Here is a 23,485-nt window from a genome sequence, read left to right as displayed (position 1 = left end):
AGTTTGGAAATTTAGTTAAAATATAAGGGATATAAAAGTAATTTCCATGGTCAAACAAAATGGCTTTAAGAACTAGGAAAAAAAAGTTAGAAATCCTAACTTTTCAGTTTTGACTGACTTTAAGAACTTTATGGCTTAAAGTTAGCATTAGACAAACACGTCCAAAAGCTAAAAAGGGGCTTTAAGTTGGTTTTGACCAACTTAAAGCCAATCCAAACGGGCTCTAAGTGTGGTCTACGACACACACATAAGTAAGACTCTACTAGATACGGCTTCATAAACACCCTATAACTCTTGACCTCTGTGCTTTGATACCAAGTTTTTCACACCCCGAGAGGGTACCCTAGGTGTTTTTAGCACTAGAAAACCATTTTTGGCCCTAAGCAAACCTCCTGGTCTGATCGTCCTTTTAATCACTCAGCGGAAGACTAATCTCAACAGAGAGAGTTAATTCAAGTGGGCATTCAAACACATCTTCATCAATAGGTAAATAATAGATTTAAATACTCAAAGTATAATGTAACTCAATGCCATAAACTCAACACTAAAATGTTGTATTAAAAATAGACTCAAAAAGAACCATTCCTACTCAACTCTGTCTCTATCTATGAAGCCTCTAACTTAAAACTAGAAAGTTGCAGATACAAGTCCAAGGCTACCTTCAATGACTATAAAAAAGAATGATGAATGAAAAAAAATAAAGTCCTCCGAATGCAAGGAGGTCTCACCAAAAGTTGAATGGGATCTAGTCTTCAATGATACGCCTGTTGAGGACCTCTTTCACTTGTATCTACATCATAAAATGATGCAAGCCTAATGGCGTCAGTACATGGAATGTACGAGTATGTAAAATGGTTGGAAGATAACATAGTCAACAATACTCAACCTCCTGTAACTCAACTCAAGAAAACTCACTCTGGAATGACTCAACTCAATAAAGCATGAAGTAAAATAGTACAATGCTTTAAATCATATGCAATAAGAGATGCAACTCAATAAATAATAATATAATATTTTTCTCTTGGGGACTTTCTCTAACCGACAACCATCACTTATAAGCTAGTGATGATACAACGCTTAAGAACTGTTGTTGCATACATCTAATACCTTGTCAGGGTAAAGGACACTCAAACTCACTAGATCCAAAATTACTCAAAGTCAACCGTTTTAGGACATAGAGAGGCATAACCTCTATCCTACACTGGCTACGTAGTTTATGGGGTAGTCACAATTCGGAATAGGTCCTAGTCATAACACGGCGATTGAAACCCGAAGGGCTCAAACCAAAAATCTTTACATATTATACACATACATAAGGTAAATTAAAGTGGAAATAACATAGGACAGAGTCTAAATCATGATCATAAAAGAGAGTCTAAACTTGACTACATAGACTCTTACATCATTTGTCCAATGAATGCCTTTACTAAATCAAGATGGGTGAGGGCTAACACATGTTCCTATCTCACCCTCAATATGGATATATCAAAAGTATTTGGAATAAAATAAACCCATAACTTGCCCTTGATAGATGAGGATTCGCCATAACTTCGCCAGATGGAAACTCCACTAGCCACGTGTGGAAGGAATCAAATCCTCAACCCTTACATTATGAGACAATGTAGGCAACAAATATGTGTTAGTACGTTTAAATGTTCTAAGAATGTGGACATTCCATTCAATATAAATCATAGCATGCAATGCTCAAATAATGTACATGATAAAGAGGATGAGTAAAGTCACGAGAAAAACCATAATGATCAAAGTATTTTAAGAGACATAGTTAAAATCATAAAATAACATAAAGAGAATATACATATATGGGATAGAACCATGACCAACTATAATACCATACAAGATATAATATGGAATCACAATGTCTCCTCATACAACAAAAAAAAGGAAATCTACTTGCCAAAGTAGACTCTACCCTACTAGGCAGGTGTCATGAGCATATGCTATATGTGGATTCACTAGCTAGGCCATATTGCTAAACCTATGGTGGCATGAAGTTATGAGACTAGAGATTTTATATATGGACCCCGTAGGTGGAGCCCCCACCTCAAGATTCATTCGGTGCTAAGTCAAATCCAATAGAAAAACAAAATAATAGTTATACTTAATGTGTATCATAAACTTGTTCATGAACATCATAATTTATAGATTAGCTCATTTTCATGTCATACTTACAATGTGAGTATAAGACTTTTAACATCACAATATCATACTTGAATAATTCATGAGCATTCGTAATTCAGCTTGAAACCATGCAATTAATGTAAACTCATACTTATAATTATCATTAATAATAATTAAAAACAAAATTGAAATAGACCAACACATTTCATCAAAACTAGGGTTTAAAAGTAATGCAAATTTCAATACATTGTTGAGAAAAACCTTGGGACTCCCTGGGTGAAAGGAATCCATGGATCAATCCCCACATACCTTGGTGAAATCAACTAAGAATTGAAGAGGAACCTTGATGAACTTTAACCCTAGCTTGAAATTGTTGGAGAACCTTAAGAGAAGCGCTTAGTCTTACCTTAGGGAAATTTAGGAGAATGAATAGAATAGGAAAGAAATTTGAAGAATTGGGTAAGTAGAGACCTTAAACTTGGCCATAAAAATATCTAGGTTCATTGAACCAAACTTGGGAAAAGACCCTTATACCCTTCATTATCTGGAATTGGGACCTACAATTTGGGACTCTATGATTCGTATAAATAGTGATGAGTCATAAGAATGACTCGTCTTGCGGTTCCTTGAAAATCCCTGAAAGTTGGGTCTATGATTCTCTATCACGAGTCGCGTCTATGACTCATTCTTTAGTTTACGAGTTGTAAACCTCACTCGTCCTGCAGGTCTGAAAACCTACAAATTTCTGAGCCTCTTATCTTTCCTTACGAATTAGTATTATAACTCATCAATAGGCCTACGACTAATCCTATTGAGTTGTAAGACCTCTTCTGAGGTAGGTCTTGGACTCACTCTATGAATCATACCTACAAGTCGTAGGAATGTCTACGATTCATAGATGGAGTCATGGTCCTGAGGTTAGTCCCCTTTTCTTGAGATTTTTTCCTTGTTCTAACTTTCTAACTTACGGGGTCTTATAATATCTCCCATTGGAAAAATTTATCATCGAATAAGATTTAACTAGCACGAAAAGGATATGGAACGCGGACTATCAATCCAGCATGAATGCAATGACATATAATAAAGCATAAACCATGAGATTTTATATCCTAACATAAATCATAACCTTAAAACAACCTTCATGAGCATGTGCATATGAAAGACATACGAAATTGACACATAGGATTTTGATCGATTTGAACATGAATAAATTTAGTACCTTGGGATTGAGTAGAAGGAAAGAGATATGAATAATGCTTTATCATGTCCACTTTCGCTTCCATGTAACACTCTCTACTTATTTATTTCTCCCCATTACCTTGACAGATGCAACCTCTTTGTTCCTTAATCTCTTCATTTGCCGGTCTAAGATTTCCACCGAAACCTCCTCATAAGTAAAATTCTCTTCAATATTCACATTCTCCAATGGTACAATAGAGTTTAGATCACCCATAAACTTCCTTATCATCGACACATGAAACACCGTATGAACCATAGACAACTCAAATGGCAAATCTAACTCATATGCCACTTTGCCAAAAAGTCTCACTATCTTATAAGGTCCAACATAGCTCGGAATCAATTTCCCTTTCTTACCAAAATGCATTACACCCTTCATGGACGAAACCTTCAAATAGACCCAATCGTCCACATCAAACTTAAGCTCTCTTCTTTTAGTATCTGAATAGAACTTTTGACGACTTTGAACTGTATTCAATCTTTCTCTTATGAGACTTACCTTCTCTATTACATCTACTACCAAATTGGGACCAATCAGTGCTATCTCACCCACTTCAAATTATCCATCGGGAAGCTACATCTTCTCCCATACAAGGCTTTAAAAGAAGCCATTTAGATGCTAGATATAACTATTATTGTAGGAAAACTCAATCAATGGCAAATGCTCATACCAACTTCTTTTAAAATCAATAAAACCGACCCTCAACATATCTTCTAAAGATTGGATCGTTCTTTCATCTTGTCCATCCATTTGAGGAGGAAAAGTTATACTTAGCTTAACTTTCGTACCAAGATCCTTTTGAAATGACCTTCAAAATATGAAGTGAATTGAGTACCTTGATCCGATAGAATGGACATGGGGACATCATGAAGTTTTACCAATTCATGAATATACAACTTAGCATAATCTTAGGTACCATAAGGAGTCTTAACCGATAAAAAATTTACTAATTTAGTCATTCGGTCCACAACAACCCAAATAGAATCATGTTGCCTTCTAGTACGAGGCAAACCGTCACAAAGTCTATATTCACCTCTTCCCACTTCCAAGTGGGAACCTCAATGTCTTGAGCTAAACCTCTTAATTTTTTATGCTTAACTTTCACTTATTGATAATTTGGACACTTAGCCATGAATTCTGCTATGTTCCTCTTTATACCATTTTACCAACACACTTCCCTCAAATCAAGATACATCTTGTAGATCTCGGATGAATCAAATACCGACAACTATGGGTTTCATCCAATATCAACTCTCCTAACCCATCAACATTAGGAACACATAAGCGACCTTGATAGCGAAGTACTCCATCCCCCCTTGGGATAAATCCTCAATGGCTTTTTCGGCAACCAACTTCTTCAATTCAACCAAAATTGGATCATGGTCTTGTTTGACCTTAACATTTACCACAAGAGATGATTCTGAGCTATTGTGCACAAGAACATCCCCATCCTTAAAATCAACCAAACGCACACCTAAATGTCTCAATGTATGAACATCCTTAGCCAACTCCTTCTTATCTTCTTCAAAATGAGCGATATTATACATGGATAATCGATTAATAGTATCGGCTACAACATTTGCCTTACCCAAATGATACAACACACTTCTATCATAGTCCTTTAGAATTCCAAGCCATCTCATTTGCCTAAGGTTCAAGTCCCTTTGGCTAAACACATATTTCAAGATTTTTTGGTCGGTAAATACACGAAGATGCACTCCATAAAGATAGTGGCACCAAATTTTCAAAGCAAACACAACCGCCACAAGTTCATGATCATGGGTTGGATAGTTTCATTTATGCACTTTAAGTTGTCTAGAGGCATATGCTATAACCTTACAATATTGCATCAAAATACAACTCAAACCAATACGTGAGGCATCACAATAAACAACAAACTCATTTGAACCTTCGAGCAATGTCAAAATAAGAGTCGACCTAAAACGATCCTTCAGTATTTGAAAACTCTTCTCACATTTGTCTGATCATTGAAATTTTACTTTTTTGGGTCAACTTAGTCAAAGGCGAAGCAATAGAGGAGAACCATTCAACAAACCTTCTATAGTATTCGGCTAAGTCCAAAAAGCTTTAAACATCCAAAGGAGACAATAGTCTAGGACAATTCTTCACCGCCTCCATTTTCTTTGGATTAACCTTGATCCCATCACCGGACACCACATGACCAAGAAATGCAATTTTCCTTAGCCAAAATTTGCACTTACTAAACTTGGTGAATAGTTGCTTATCTCTCAATGTTTACAACATAATCCTTAAGTGACCTATATGATCTTCCTTACTTCGAAAATAAATTAAAATGTCATTAATAAACACAACCTCAAACATGTCTAAGTATGGCTTGAAAATACAATTCATCAAATCCATGAAAATAGCAAGAGCATTAGTCAACCCAAACGACATGATTAAAAATTCAAAGTGAACATACTTTGTTCAAAACACCATTTTGGGAATATTGCACTCTGTTACCCTTAGTTGATGATAACCAGAATAGAGATCAATCTTTGAGAAGTAGCTTGCCCCTTGTAACTGGTCAAACAAATCATCTATCCTCAGGATTGGATACTTGTTCTTTACGATGACTTTATTCAATTGTTGATAGTCTATACATATTCGGAGTGACCCATCTTTCTTCTTAACAAACAACACAAGAGCATCCCATGGTGAAATACTTAGCCTTATAACCCTTATCCAACAAATCCTTCAATTGCTCTTTTAACTCTTTAAGTTTCGCCAGAGCCATATAGTAAAGAGGAATAAAAATAGGTTGAGTATCGAGAAAGAGATCTATGCCAAAGTCAATTTTCCTTTGGGAGTAACACCAGAAAAATCATCGGGAAACACATAGGAAAACTCGTTAACTATAGGGACTGACTAAGAGTAGGAGTTTCAGAATCAATATCCCTAACTTGCACTATATGATAAATGCACCCTTTAAAAATCATTTTTCAAGCCTTAAGACATGAAATAAATTGACCCTTAACCACTGAATCGTTACCCTTCCATTTGAGAATAGGCTCATTAGGAAATTGAAATTTGATCCTATGGGTTCTACAATCAATGGATGCATAAGAAGCATGTAACCAATCATACCGAGAATAATATCAAAATCAGTCATGTCAGATCACAAGGATAATTTTATGCAAAACTGACACGGGACAATTCCTATAAACTCTCTCTGCTAACAGTGAATCACCGATGGAAGTATAAACCTAAAAGGGTTATAACAACACTTCAAGAACACATCAAATCTAATAGCAAGATAAGGAGTAGCAAAATAGAAGTTGGCACCCAGATCAAATAATGCATAAACATCAAAATTAAAGACCCATAACATACCCGTAACAACATCGGTAGTCTCATCCACATATTACCTAGCATGAAGAGCATAGAATCGGTTGTTGCGTTAGCCACCCTTGGGTTGAACTTGAGCATCTTTTTGCACTTACCTTCCATGAGTAGCTTGACCTTGAGGACGACCTTCTCCACCCTTGTTAATAACATATGGGCATTCGAATTTTTTGGGGACCACCTTTCCACATCCATAGCAAGCACTTGTTCCTATTAAACACCTTCCCCCATGATTCTTTCCACACTTAGCACACTTTGGAAAAGTGGGGCAACTAGCACTCACACCTCCATCTTGACACTTTGAGTATGGCACCCTATCCTTAATAAACTTCTTTCCCAAACCTTATTCTTGTTGAGAATGCCAACTACTACCACCACTGGTCCTAGCATTTGAGAATTCACCTTTATAGTGGGCCTTCTTACAGTTTCTCATCCTCATCTCTTTGATTTTCTCTCCTTCAATTTTCTCGGTAAAAGTCATAAGCCGAGATATATTGTAACACCCCAATTTTCTTTTTATGTTTTTTCTAAAAGATTGTCAGGTGATCCACGTTATCTGTGAAGTTCTACATGAGTAGTGATGGTTGAAAAAAGGTCTAGAGGGATTTGGAAGAAGCTAGAGGCCAAGTAATGAGTCGTGGTAATCAACCTACTTGCCTAAGCTATCGACTTGGATGTTTTACATAATTAAGCTACTTGAGTATACATCGAGGTTAAGTAGCAAGGACTACATAGGTTTTTAAGGTGAAACAAGATTTCAAACCTTCAAAAATAAGCAAGTAGGTGATGCACCTACTTAGGGTAAGTAGGTGACACACCTACTTGAGCTGGACCCCACCCTACCATATGGCAGTCTAGGATTGGAGGCATGGTGCGAGGTGGCACTCCTAGGGGCTGGACATGTATCACCCTTAGGGGATACCACATGTTATAGGGTATATATACATGTATTGATGACTAATTCATCATAATTTATCCTTTATAATTAGAAAGTAAGAGAAAAAAAAAGAGAAACGTAGAGAAAGGAGAGAGGCAGCCACATATTTGGCTTGAAGAAAGGTAAGTCCTCTGATTTCATTCTATAAATTAATTATCTAAGGTATTTCTCGACTAAGTGGAGGTGTTTAACAGCGTAAAATATATAGTTGGGGCAGCGAGAAGGTTCTTTTTCTTGTTAACAAACCCGTTTTTGGATGGGACTACTGTTAGTAATATTAGTATAACTCCTTGTGTAAATATTTATTTTAAGTGATTCAAGATATTTTGGAAATCTATTTCATAGGGATATAACTTTTATTTAGGCTCTAAAACCCAGTTTCATTTTTATCTGTTCAAAAAAGGGTGATGAAGTATAGGGGAGGTGTTGTCCAGATTTTGTTTTGGAAATGCTACATGGACTGCTGTTGGTATTTTGGGCATATCTTTTTGTACAGAATTGCTGTAGGGGTGATTCGAACTTGTATGCGACCCTAAGACACATGTATATAACTTTTATTGAGGCCACAAAGCCTACTTCTCCTATTTACTATTTCAAAACTGAGAAACACTATAAGACAGTAGGCTATCCAGAATTCCAGTTTGAATAGTTTGGGCTGATTTGTATTAATTTCATGTTTAGTTTTGATATCATAAGACTCTTAAACTTAAGTAGATATTTAATTGTGTATTTAAGGTGTATATATGCTTATACAAGCTAAGAGGAACTATTTAACTAAGTGTATTTTGGTTGGTCTATGGCGGAGAGGAATTAAGCTCCTCGAGTTGTGGTAGAACCTGTTGTATGATAAAATGCCAAGGTTCGTGTATAAACTTGAACTTGGAATATTTTACTTTCTGAAATTTGAAGTATCTTGATGGGTTATTTTCTTACTCTTTGTCTTATATCGTGGTATGATTATTATCTCAAATATTGTAAAACTTTTGCTAAGTCGCTCGCTTGTACGAATTGCTTGATCATTTTGCATTCTTGTTGAGACTTTGTCCTTCTTGTTATGGTGACTTGTCATCTATATTGGCATGCCTCTCAATTCGAATCTCGCCCATCTTGATTTTGATATATATTTCATCTTGACAATAGGGTTTCGTCCATTCTCGAGTATGAGTGGAAAGCCACTTTCAATATGGTTCTTGATTCTCTTGATATTGGGTGACGATCCTTTTTGATTTCAGGGCTTCGATCTGTCTTGATATTGATTATGCTTAGTGTGAAGGCATGACGTACCTATTGGGCAAAATTAATTATTTGACAACTCTTTTGAATTGAATTATAAGCTTTCTTGATACTTGAGCCTTCAAATATTAATATTGATATTTTGAAACTCTTCAAGGTTTGTATTCGATACTTTGATATACTTGTTCACTTGGGCTTTCTTTTACTTTATTGAGCCACCTGTGATGAACAAGGGGATTGAAGAATTTAATGGCTCCAAGCTTAAAGTTTGTACACCACTATGCTTAATGCGTAGCGATAGTTATTTTCTATCATATGTAATGTGCGGGATGAGGTATGAAGATGGACATTTGGAGTAGAATTTTTGGAGCCCTTGTGAAGATCACATCCGTATATGCATCTAGTTTTTGTAAATATTTTGGGGGACTTGTACATGATACATGTGGCACTTATGTATGAAATTTTGAAGGCTTATGAAAACAAAACAATATGCTTGTAACTTGAACAGGGTGACTAGTTTTGCTATTTTGGAGTGTGTTTTTAACTCAAGTCATGCCTGTACTGCGTTTATATATTGTCTTGTCATTTTGCACAAAGGAAGATAATAGTTTTGTAATAACTACTGGTTCGAGTTTTGTGTATTTTATGGACCCGCAATGGTGTTGATTATTTATGATTTAAAAAAAACTACCTTTTGTTTCATAAGTGGCATCCTCCCAAAGGGGGTGCTAAATATGTTCATTTCCTTAACAAGCATAATGGTATAGAATTCCTTTACAACCAAGTAGGACACCCCCAATATGAATTGGTTCATGCGGGCATACGGATCGGCAACTAATGAAGGAGCATACTTGGATAACTTGGTGAACTTGAGGGAACAGTCCTTCATACCCATGTTCCTTGCCTAATATTGATGAACTCCAACACCTTTTCCTCCCTTAGCTCAAGAGGGAAGAAGCGATCAAGGAAACCAAGCTAGAAAGCTTCCCACTCAATAAGACCTTCATCCACTCTTTCTAACTTCCATTGAGTATACCAAACTTGAGAAACACTCTTGAGTTGGTAAGCCGCCAACTACGCTTTCTCTTCAGTGGTAACCCCTATAATACTCACTATCTTATAAGCCTCATCAATGAACTCTTGAGAATCCTCATCAACGTTCAAACCATGGAACTTGGGAGGGTTCATCCTTACATAGTCCATCATTTTAGAAGCCGAAGTAGTAGAATAATGAGGAACCGCAACCCCTTGGTTGGCCACAATTTGGACTAGCATGGTAATAATGGTCTGAAACTCTTCATTACTCACTTGGCTGGGTAGGGGAAAATTGCCTTGAGGGGCCGAAGGGGCTTATTCTTCATTAGCATTGACCCTTCTTTGCATAGGTGCTCTTTTTGAAGGTATTTCTGAAAATCGCAAAGGACAATCATTGGGGAATAGAAGTCTTAGAATATACTTTATTATATGATCATGAAAGAAGTGATGATTTCCTAAAATGCCTTATAGCATCCTATTCATAGATGTGGCACCCGTAACATCCACGAATAAGAGTTGACTTGATGTTGTATGTTGGATTCCCTAGGACATCTTAAACCTTGAGCTCTAATACCAAGTTTGTCATAATTCAGACTAGGGCCTAGTTGTAACACAGCAATCAAAACCATGAAGGTTTGCAACCATACCTCTTAAAATATCATAAGCATACATAAGGTAAAGTAAAGTGTAAATAACATAGGAAAGAGTCAAAATCATAAATCATAAAAAGGAGTATAAACTCAACTACATAGACTCTACATTATTTGTCCAATGAATGCCTCTACTAAATCAAGACGGGTGGGGGCTAAGATGTGTCCCTATCTCACTTCAATATGAATATATCAAAAGTCTTTAGAATGAAATATACCCATAACTTTCCCTCGATAGATGAGGACTCACCACAACTTCATCGTATGGGAACTCTACTAGCCACTTGTGGAAGGAATGAGATCCTAGACCCCTACATTATGAGAAAATGTAGGCAAAAAATAAGCGTTAGTATGTTTGAATATACTAAGTATGTGGGCATTCCATGTAATATAAACCATAGGATGCAATGATCAAATAACGTACATGATAAAGAGGATAGGTAAAGTCATTAGAAAAACCTTAATGATCAAAAGATTTTAAGAGACATAGTTAAAATCATAAAAGGACATAAAAAGAATATACATATGCAGGATAGAACCATAACCAACAGTAAGACCATGTGAGCTATAACATAGAACCCTGATGTCTCCCCATATAACAGAAGAAAGAGGAATCTACTTGCCAAGATAGACTCTACCCTACTAGGCGGGTGTCATGAATATTTGTTATAAGTAGATCCACCAGCTAGGCCACATTGGCAAACCTATGTTGGCATGTGATTTTGAGACTAGATACTTTATATAAGGACTCCATAGGTAGAGTCCCCACCTCAAGACTCATTTGGTGCTAATTCAAATCCCACGAAATATATAACATAATAATCATAATTAACGTATATCATAAACTTGTTCATAAACTTCGTAATTCATAGATTAGCTCATTTTTATGTCATATTTGCAATGTGAGTATAAACCTTTCAACATCATAATATCATACTTGCATAATTCCTATCATTAGGTTCTTAGGTCACTAATTAAGGATTCTAAGTCACCTTTATTCATAACTTGCATGGAATTCATATCTTGAACATAATTGGAATCCATAATCATAATTCATGCTTGAATTTAGGTTAAAATTTGAATACATAGTCAATTTGAAAGAAAACCATGAAATAGGATCAAAATCATGGAACTTTATAATCATAGTCATGTAAATCATCATTGAAAGTAGCTTCATGCATGGGAATTCGTAATTCAACTTAAAATCATGCAATTAATATAAACTCATACTTATAATGATCATTAATAATAATTAAAAATGAAATTAAAACAGCCCAACACAATTCATCAAAACTAGGGTTTAAAAGTAATGCAAATTTCAAGAGATTTTTCAGAAAAACCTTAGGACTCCATGGGTGAAAGGAACCCATGGATCAATCCCTACATACCTTGGTAAAATCAACTAATAATTGAAGAGGAACCTTGATGAACTTAAAAACCTAGCTTGAAATTGTAGGAGAACCTTGATAGAATTGCTTAGTCTTGCCTTAGGAAAATATAGGAGAATAAATAGAATAGGAGGGAAATTTGAAGAATTGGGTAAATATAGACCTTAAACTTGGCCATAAAAATGGTTAGGTTCATTAAACTAAACTTGGGAAAAGACCCTTAATACCCTTCATTATCCAGAATTTGGACCTACAGTTTAAACCTCTACGATTATAAAAATAGTGATGAGTCGTAGGAATAACTCATCTTGTAGGTCCTTGAAAAGCCCTAAAAGTTGGGTCTCTGATTCTCTATCATAAGTTATGTCTACGACTCTTTCTTTAGTCTATGAGTCGTAAACCTCACTCGTCCTGTAGGTCTAAAAACCTGCAAATTTCTGAGCCTCATATATTTACTTATGAGTCAGTATTATAACTTGTTAATAGGCCTACAACTCATCCTATTGAGTCGTAGGACCTCTTTTGAGGTAGGTCCTGGACTAACTCAAAGACTCACTCTACAACTCGTCCCTACGAGTGGTAGTTGGAGTCATGGTCCTGAGGTACGTCCCCTTTTCTTGAGATTCTTTCTTTGTTCTAACTTTTGGCTTTTAGGGTCTTACAGTTCGAGTTGTTATTTAGTCTTACCCAAATCGATGCTCAATACTACTTCCAAGACTCAATATGCTCATATAATCAATAACCATTATAATAAAATCAACTTATTTAGTCTCATTGTACTCTTATAAACTCGACTCATTTAGACTCAATACTCGTGCTTTCAAACCTCAATTAAATATGCATAAACTCAATTTAAAAATCATAATTTCATTAAATGTATAACAACCATTCTCCTCATCTCAAAATAAATGCATATGGTACAATAATCATCAACTCAGCTGGGGTTTACAAGGAGGAAATCATGAACAGTGAATTAAGAACTCTGATCATAAAGATCAATGTGACATATTCTTATATATAAAGAATTTGGCAAGAAATCACATAAATAACTCAAGAACTCGATTGAATGGGATTAGAACTCAAACTCAATCTCAATCTTGATGAAAAGAATATGTTAGGCACACAGATAAACTCAGTCCAGCATTGTGGTTAGCCTTACATACCTGGAAATCATAGGGGATGATCGAAACTCAAAGGAATGGCTTGAAACATAGAACCCTAGCTTTCTTTCTTCTCTCTTATCACTTCTGTCAAAAGATACCAGTGTTGAATGAGAGGAAAACCCTTTTTGGGTAAGTTAAGAGACTGACTTTGGGTCTCTAAAAGTGTAGGGTTCAGTTGGTAAAAGGTGGGAATAGATTATAGTTCCCTTCATTAAATTGAGTCGGGCACCTTCATGGATGGCCACCACGGCCCGTGAAGCTCACCACGATCTTTGGTGCTTGTCGTGGTCTCTGAGTTAGATTGTCTTAGGATTTATTTGGTAGATGTGGCCACCACGGAATCCACCATGGATCGTGGTGATCACCACGAGACATGTCCCTCTCCCGTAGTCCTTGCATTCTTCAGGGTCCTAGGGTAAGAATCACGAATAAGCTTCACGATCTATGTCCACACCACGGTCTGTTGATTCCATCATGGTCCTTCCCTTTCTCTTTTACCCAGAGGCCAGGCAACTCTACGGACCCTCTTCACAAGTCGTGCAGCTCAATAGGGCCTGTGAAGGGTCTCCTAGTCAGCCTCTGGTGCAAATTTCTAGATCATTTCCAAACTAGTTTAGGCTAAGGACTCTGGGTGTTACAACCTCATAGGTGGGTTTCACTCTTGTAACCAAGTGTTGGCTAAAGCGATGACTTCTTTAGCGATAATTTATTGGCTTTTGCGACCGTTGCTTGGAATTAAATTTTAGCAATTCCCCCTTTTCTTCAAAATTTGATATCTCAAGTTCTAGAGCTCCATTTTGAGTGATTCCAAGTCCAGCATTTTTGGTAATTTCATGGCTACGAATTTGAGTGCTCAAAGGATGATGTGGACTTGTCATTTAAGTTATTTCCTTCCTAATTGGACTGTTCTCTATCTTCTTAAGCTTCAATGGTGAAAATAATTGCATGGAATGATTTCCTTGTCTCCCAGCAACAAATTGTGTCATATTTTAGGACACAAGTTCTGTAATCTCAAATGAACCTTTTCACAAAGTCAATTTTGAGATTTTTGTCATGTCCCACAATCTTGTTTTAGACACAATTTTGGATCTGTCTCCGAAAAATGTGATTTTGGTGACAAAATATTTGTATTAACGTCATGAGTAATATTTTTGTTAGTGTGTCCAAAATTGGAGGTGATTCAAAGGTAAAAATCTTAAAATTGGTGGATTTAGAGCATGCGTAATCGGCTTTGAGGTAGGTTGGGGATCCCACTTTGACTGAGCTTTATTATATATCTCTTAGTAAATATTACATGTGATTTTACATTGGTATTTGCCAAGAATAGGGTTTAACTCATACCATTCCATTTTCTTGGTTCTAAATTAAGCATTAGACTAGAATAGTCCCGTTAAATCCTTAGTGTAGGCTATGGGCTTAGTTGTGATATTGCCTTAGCATTTTTATTATCCCTTTTAGGATTTTATAGATTTCCTTAGGCTATGTTTGAGCCTTAGATGCTTTATCATATGTTGTACCGCCCTTATAGCTAGGTGTAGCTTGTGGTAGAGCTGTTCTGGATGGTGTACCTTGTGCTAGCGCCTGAGACTATAGTGGCTCATCATAGACGTAGGTTTGGATTAGTTGTGCTCGTTGTGAGATAGAGTGGAATATTTGGGGTAAGGCGTCATCCCAGAGATTTCTTCCTAGAGATATTTCTCCCCCTATTTGATTATGATCCATTACTCGATTACTTCTTTTTATGTTTAACGGTAGGCTAGTTTCCTTTCCTTGATAGTATGATAAAACTTGATGTTACATTTAAGATTTTGTGTGCCTTATTTGGATGCTGGTGATGGTATGCTTGCATTGATTGAGCATTTTCACATATTATATGGTATGACCTCAGTTCCTTTATGGTTTTTTACTATTGTTTTTGAGAAGGCATTCTCACACTTCCGCTATTTTTAAAATTAGTTTTTAATAGGAGTCGTACTACCTGGATATTTGGACACTGGTTTTAAGACTTATGAGGCATCGAGAATATATTCTTTTTATGCTGGAAATACTAGAAGCATCAAGGATGCACTCAGTTTTTATTAATATCTGGTGCGGCGGTGCCTTTTTTCTACATTGGTTGCATTTGGGATACCTTTAGACTGTACTTGACTATCCAACACGACGTCACTCTTTTCTATATTGGCTTGGATACTCACTCTTCGGTAACACTATGAGGACACTATATGTTATGTATAAGACCTGGTTTGGGCCCAGGCAGTGTAGACATACTTCTCGCATCCTCTCTAGGCCTCTCTGGACAGTGCACTACTAAACCGAATGAGGGAGCTACATGGGTCTCACCTAGAAGGACGAGGGTCGAGATGGGTCCATATATTTTTTTATTGATGACTTTTGAGAGCTACCGATGATGTTACTGATTTTTATTACAAACTTGTATTCATTAGCATCGCCTATCACTAGTATACTTATTTGTTTTTTTATCCCCCGGTTTTATAAGGGTCGGGGTATGGTTTTTATTATTTGTACCTTCTAGGGATGGGTATGATTATACTTATACTTATCTTATATTGCATTCGTAGTTGGTCTATAGAGTGTCTTAGTCTAGATTTTTTGTTGGTACTTCCTGCCAGGTTTAGTTGGATTAGTCCTAAGGTGACTATATGATTAGCGAAGCCAGACAGTATTTTGTTCTTCATTAGTTGACTCCTAGAATGCCTACTTTCGTAAATAGGTTGTTGGCTAGCATTTTCAGGTGCATTCCTTGACTCTGGTTCTTTTCTCTATGTATTTTGTCTTTTCACTCTTATTTCCTGCCTTACCTTGAGTTAGCTCCAAATTAGTTACTTATGTTGCATTTACCTGTCGTATGCTATCTATAGAGCTCAGTAAGCCTATGCCTACCGAGTATCATTCATTTGGTGTTCATACTACACAACTGTACCCTGCAGATCATAGTATGGGTTATTGCTGGAGATTTGGACTTAGTGCAAAGTATCTTGGATTAGGACTTAGTGCTAGTATTTATGTTGTATTCAAAGATAGTCTGTACATATTTTAATACTTGTAAAAGGTTATATTCTTATTTTGATTAGATGCTCAAATAACGACTGATGCCAAGTCTTAGATATATTTTAATTCTCTTTCTTTACATTATTATCAGTTTATGCTTAATTTGTTTCTCTTCTTTTCTATAGTCTGTTGCTTCTGGCTCTGAATATGGGTTAGGCTTACCTAATGGTGGGTTGGAGTAGGTGCCATCATGACCTGAGAAATTAGGTCGTGACAAGATAATTACATTTTGCTTCCAGAATTTATGCTCCTACATTTTGGACCAAATTTAACCGTGCAATTCATGTTTCTTACTCAACCTCGTTGTTAGTTACATGTGTAATTCTAATGGCTTGTTAAAGGACTTTTGCTAAAGGAGTCGTCAAAACAATGTCAAGTCAAGACTCACGTACATTGAATGCTCCATCCATACAGAGGATTCATACACCGTGCTTGGCACCTAAGATTTTTAAGAATTTATCTTCAACCTCTAACACTATTCATTGGCTGAAGTTTGATATTAAATTAGCTAGGACCTAAGATTTAATTGCAGCTTGTGGTTGTATGTTAAGTCATACCCTCTAACTTCTATAGCCCATTTGGGCAGCCTACCCAATAGTTCAGGTTTATTCATAGTAATTGTTAAAGAATATGAAGTTATTACATTAATTGGATGGCATTGGAAGTATGGCCTAAGTTTTCTAGTGGCCCTTACTAGTGCCAAAATCAACTTTTCTAAGTGCGAGTATCTGATTTTCACCCATGCTAAGGTTTTGCTTACATAATAAATTGATAATTATACACATTTTTCTTCCTAGACTTAAATGATTGATTGTTACCGCAGATACAACTAGGTATATGAGAATTAGTTTTTGTTCCTTGTCTTTTGAAAGCAATGGAGGGCTTGATAGATATTTTTTCAAGTCTCTTAATGCCAGTTGAAACTCTGAAATTCATTCAAAGTCGTACTTATTTTTTAGATAAGACAAAAACTTGTGATTTCTTTTTAGATGATACGAATATGAATCGTCTTAAAATTACTAATATCTCAATGAGTCTTTGTACGATTTTTACATCCTCATGCACTATAAAAATTTCTTAGATGAATTTAATTTGTATTGACTTTGATCCTCCTATTTGAAATAATTAAATCAAAAGAATTTCTCAATCTAACACCAAAGCACATTTTTATAGGTTTAGCTTCATGTTGTATTTTCTAAGTATCTCGAAGGTTTTCCACAAATGCTTCAAATAGTCCTTCAATTCAAAGACTTCACGAACATGTCATCAATAAATACTTCTAAAGTTTTAGCTACGTTTTCTTTAAACATTTTATTAACTAATCGTTTATAAGTTGCTCTAGCATTTTTAGTCCGAATGGCATTACATTGTAGCAATATATTTCATATTTAGTGATAGTGATATTTTATTTTGATCCCGTGAGTTCATCTTTAAATGATTATATTTAGATTAAGCATTGAGAAAATGTAATATATCATGTCTTTCCATTGCATCCATCATTTGATCTATGAGTGGTAGGGGAAACAAGTCTTTATGACACACTTTATTTAAAATTTTAACATTATTGCACATTCTAAACTTATTGCTTTTTCTGTGTACTACTACTACATTGGCTAACCATTCAAGGTAGCGTATTTCTATCATGACTCGAATCTGCATGTGATGGCACTCATCCTATCCCACTAGGACAAGTCAGCCTAAACCCAATAATTATGAGAAATAATGCGGAAATACTCAATAGATAAAATAAATAAAAGTAGAAGTCTTAAATAATCTCGAATAACCCCAACATCTGGTTGTCACGTGTATAAATCACTAGTAAATATGAAATGAAAGATAAATATAGTCTCAAATGTCTTTGTATCTCAAACAGAACAAAGCATAAGTAAAAAAGGACAAGGGAGATCGTCAAACGTCAATCAGCGACCTCTCAGGTCGCCTCGAAGCCTTGTAGGATCAAACTCACTGTCTGGGCTCAAAACCTACACGAGTGTAGAAGCATGCAGTGATTACCAACAATGCGGTACATAGAAAGTCAAGTAATAAAACTAGGCAAATCTTATAAAATTCTGAAACTCCTTTCATCCTAACTGAAACCTCTATAACGACCACCTGCACAGAAAATCAACCCAACATAGACTTTACAATACACAGTTCAAAAAAGTTCAACAATCAAAGTTAAGTCATCATAAGACAGAAATCACCAGTATCACACGAATCATACACAAGAGTTAATACACCATATATAAGTATGCAAGTATGCTCATACACAACCAATAATCAAGCATCAGTCATATTCGATGGCAATGACCTTGGCATCATACTTTCGCTGAAAATGACCTTGACATCACACTCTCATCAGAAATGACCTCGACATCATAATCTCATAGGAAATGACCTTGCCAACACATATGTCCATCTAACCACAATGTTCAAGAACAAAATGCAATTCAGCATATTCACACAATAATGAGGTATGACAAGTTCAGACAATTTATAATCATTATTCGCCTATCAAAGCATATCATCAAACAAACATCCATATCAATAGCAAGGTATTTCACACTTTTCCATCACAAGATTAGCACACATTGTCTTTTTATTAACTCTGTCTATCAATTTAGTTAATTTATATAAGAAACCAACCCACAACCTTATTCCTATTACTCCCCAACACATACAAGAAAGGAATTCGAGAACTCTACAAGATTTAACAGAGTTTTAATAGTTCACTTGCCTGATTCAAATCACGATCAATAAATCAATAGAGCCTTCTCCTTTTGAACAATATCTGAAATACCATAATCTAATCAAATAATAATTCACAATAAGATATTGAAACTAACGACACAAAAATCATAAAATTTAGGCAAAGAGTCAAAACGACTCAAAATTCTGATTTTGAAAATGAGATTCAATTCTGGAAATTTTTACATAAAAATGTTTCTTAAAGCATTTGGAATCCATTAGAGAAAAACAATTCACAAACAGAGTTGAATTCACCTCATAATCACTATTTTTTATTTGAATACTCAAGTTCTTGAAAACCTTAAATTTGCCAATAAAAATCTTTGTTATTAATGTTAAGATCACATTTGATAATGGAGAATTGAAGTTTTAGGGTCAAAGACACCTACCTAATTGATTCACAGCAAAATCCTCTACAAAAATTGCCCTAAGAGGTATTTCCAAACTTCAAAATAGTGAAAATGGGGTATAACCCCAAAATAGGCCTTAATAACCACCCGATGATGTTGTGATAATGACCACTGTTGTCTAAAGAAAACCCCGCAAAAGGGTCGACCCTCGCTAAAGTGGACCAAGGTTGCTTTTACGACACCCGCCTAGGTGCTAGTGATCTCTTTCGTGATGGGTCCTTGCCTAAGCGATAGTTGCTTTCGTGACCGGTCCCTTACGGTTGCGAGACGTGTTATACAAAAAAACCTTCGCTCAAATAAGGACCAAATATTAACCAAATGGACCCTCAAGATTATTCAAAACCCTGTACACATAAACCATATATTCTACCACACCAAATTCGATGTTTCGAACTTATACAACCATCAGAATTCTCATTCGAGGTCTCCTTGATCCGAAGCTCATTTAGTCACAACAAATCTAACTTAAGGTTCAAAAATACCAAAATAAGCTTGAGACCTCTAAAAATTTAACCAAGACCTCACCTAGGCCTAAAATCACCTCAAAAATCCAATGGAATCGTCGAAAATGCATTTCGAGCTTCAAAACTTCCAATTCTGAAACTGATAACTCTCCTAGACCAATTTCATTATTTTTGAGTTGATAGAATCTATGGAATTTTATTTCGAGACTCAAAACTCAGAAAGACACCAAAACCACTATTTGGAAACTTAAGCCCTTCAAGGTACCTGGAGAATGCATTGATCTCCATGATCAGTCATTCTCAGCTTCACCAATTCAGCTGGCAGACTCCCCATGCTAAAAGGACTGCAGTATCTTGGGGCTGCTTTGGAGCAATACACTCAGCTTGCCAAACACAGTCTCCACTACTAACACATTCCAGCAACAACTCCATCAACCTGCAGCAGACAAGAAACATATACAAGTTTGTTGTTTTTGTTTTTCTGTGCAGGTACTCCAAGAGGTCTAACCACCTCAAAACAAAGACCAACAAGCAGCCTAGGGAACCTGCAGCCATCAGCTTCAGCAACCTGCAAATTGCCAGGTGCAGGTCTGCAGCAACCATACATTTGGACCACCATGCAGGTGTTCGAATGCAGCTACACTTACATTCACAACAAATCAGGTTGTTGGCTACTATAGCTCCATATACTTCCTCTCCTTTCAGCCTCCGTAGCTGGTAATCATGATACTGATACAAAGGCATACTTCACATGGATTTACTTGGTACGACAAGACTAAGAAGAGCAAAGATGAAAAGAATTTCCCATCCCATGCGAGATAGAAGTTTCGTATACTTGTTCTTCTTCAATGTAGCTATGTCTGGTACGTAGCATAGTTGGAATAGGACTAGTGTAGGTTACTTTTCTTTTTTCTCATGGAAGGGGAGAGTCTCCCTCATTTATGCTTTCATAGTTAAATTGTACCGGGAGGAGTCCTCTCACAGGTTTACTGCTTTCTAGTTATAGTTAGTCTCTTTTTGTACCGGGGATGAGTTAGCCGACCTTAATAGGTTAGCCGACTTATGAACCACCATAGGATCGGAGGTAAGGTTTATGCCCCCCTCCTTGTATTTTTATTTTGAGTATTTATGTTAAGGCTTGGGGGTGTTGCTTAACCCCTGACTGTGCACGAGAGGTGGGAGCCTCGTGTAGGGTCTGTTCCCGTAAAAAAAAAAAAAAAAAAAAAAAAAAAACCTTCAAGGTTCAAAACTTTCTCAAAATCATGACTTTTCAAAGAATTTCAAAAACTAACATCATAAACTGATCAAATATAATTGGGGCAACTTTTAGGAGGGGTAAAATGGTCTTTCATGAAAATATCCAAAAATAACCTTTAGGGTCATTACATTCTCCTTCACAAAAAACCATATTTCTCAAACATAAAGTAAGAAAAAATACCCGAAGCTTTAAAAAGTTGGGGATATCTAGAACGCATGTCAGCCTCCATCTCCTAAGTCACTGCTCCGACAGAATGGTTCTTCTTCTTGGTCCTAATCTTACATACCTACCTATCTAGAATAGTTATAGGCTCTTTCTCAAATGTCAAATCTAGACCCAACTCCACTAAATTGAGAAACAACAGATGGGACTCATCTGGAACATGCTTCCAGATCATTAAAATATGACAAAAAAAATGCACAGCCGATAAGCTAGGTGTCAAGGCCAATCTATAATCCATCTTTCTAACACATCCCGAAATCTCAAATGGGCCAATGAATAGATGGCCGAGCTTTTCATTCCTCCCAAACCGTATCATGCCCTTCAATGGAGACACTCAAAGGCATATATGATCACCCTCAATAAACTCTAAGGGTCAAACTCCAGACTACATAACTTTTCTGTCAACTCTAGGATGTCAATAACCTACCCTGATTCAACTGAACCAGCTCCATAGCATCCCTAAGAAAGTATGTATCTAAACAATACAGCTAAGCTGAATCAAATCACCCAATCAAAGATCTACATTATCTTCCTTACAATGCCTCAAATGGGGCTATCTGAATAAATAAATGATAATTGTTGTTGTAGGAAAACTCTGCTAGGGGAAAATATTGTTCCCATCTAATATCAAATTCAATCACACATTCTCGAAGCTTGTCTCTCAATACATGAATCGTCTGCTCAGAGTCATCATCAATCTAAGGGTGAAAGGTTGTACTCATATCTAATCAATTAACCAAGCAGTGCTATAAAGACCTCCAAAAGTGAGAACTGAACAATGAACCTCGATTAGAGATGATAGAAATAGGCACCCTATGAAGTAGGACTATGTGACTAAAGTAAAGCTGGGATAATTTCTCCTTCATATACTTCACCCAAACTAGAATGAAATGGATAGACTTGGTCAGTCTATCAATGACAACCTAAAGAGAATCATAAACACCCACGGTAGTAGGTAGACGTACAAAAGAATTCATAGCGATCCTCTCCCACTTTTAAGTAGGAATGGGCATTCTCTGAGACACACATTCAAGTTGCTGGTTCTTACACTTGACTTGTTGACAGGTCAAACATCTAGACACAAAATCTACGATATCCTTTTTCATACCACACCACTAGTAATGTTAGCTCAGATTATTTCACATCTTCGCCACTCCAATACGGATAGAATATCGAGAGCAGTGAGCCTCCTTTAGAATCAAACTAATGAAATCACCCACTTTAGGCACACAAATCCTGGATCTGATCCTCAAAATGCCATCAAAACCAAGTACGTCCTCCTTGGCCTCACCTCTCAACACCTTGGCTCAAATAACCCTTAACTTTTCATCGTCAAACTAGAGCTATCGTATCTACTCAACTAAGGAAGAACGGGCCTCAATAAAAGCAATCAAACCACAACTCTCTTTCAAAACCCGCAATCGGACAAAGATATTAGCTATCCTCTGAACATCCCTATCCAAGGGCCTCCTATCAACAGTAATCGCAGTGAGATTCCCCATACTAGGAGTCTTCCTACTCAAAGTATCGGTCACCATATTATCCTTCCCGAGATGATATAAGATGGTCAGGTCATAGTCATTAAGCAACTCAAGTCTACATCATCTCAAGTTTAGATCTCTCTGACTAAAAATGTACTGAAGACTTCGATGATCGATGAAAACCTCACAGTGCACCACATTCAAGTAGTGCCTCCACAACTTACGCACAAATTCCACTACCACCAACTCTAAGTCATGAGTGGGATATTTGTTATCATAGAACTTTAACTATCTAAAACTGTAGGCAATAAATTTCCCCTTTTGTATTAGCACACCACCCAGACCAACACCAGAAGCATCACAATACACAATAAACACACACTCTCTTTAAGTAGAGTCAAAATAGGAATCGATGTCAACAAGTTATTGAGCTTTCTAAAGCTTTCCTCATACTTATCGAACCAATGGAAATCCATAATCTTCTGAATCAATCTAGTAAATGGAGTTGCAACAGTGGAGAAATCCTGCATGAACTGCCTATAGTAACCTACCAACCTCAAAAAACTATGAATCATAGTAGGAGAAGTAAGTCTCGTCCAGACCTTAACTGCCTCAATCTTGGTTAGGCCTACTCTAATACCCTTTTTGGACACTACGTGTCCCATGAATGCTACTGATTTAA

The sequence above is a fragment of the Solanum dulcamara genome, chromosome 5 (assembly GCF_947179165.1).
Source record: "Solanum dulcamara chromosome 5, daSolDulc1.2, whole genome shotgun sequence".
Taxonomy (NCBI): Eukaryota; Viridiplantae; Streptophyta; class Magnoliopsida; order Solanales; family Solanaceae; genus Solanum; species Solanum dulcamara.
This window is presented reverse-complemented; position numbering follows the sequence as displayed.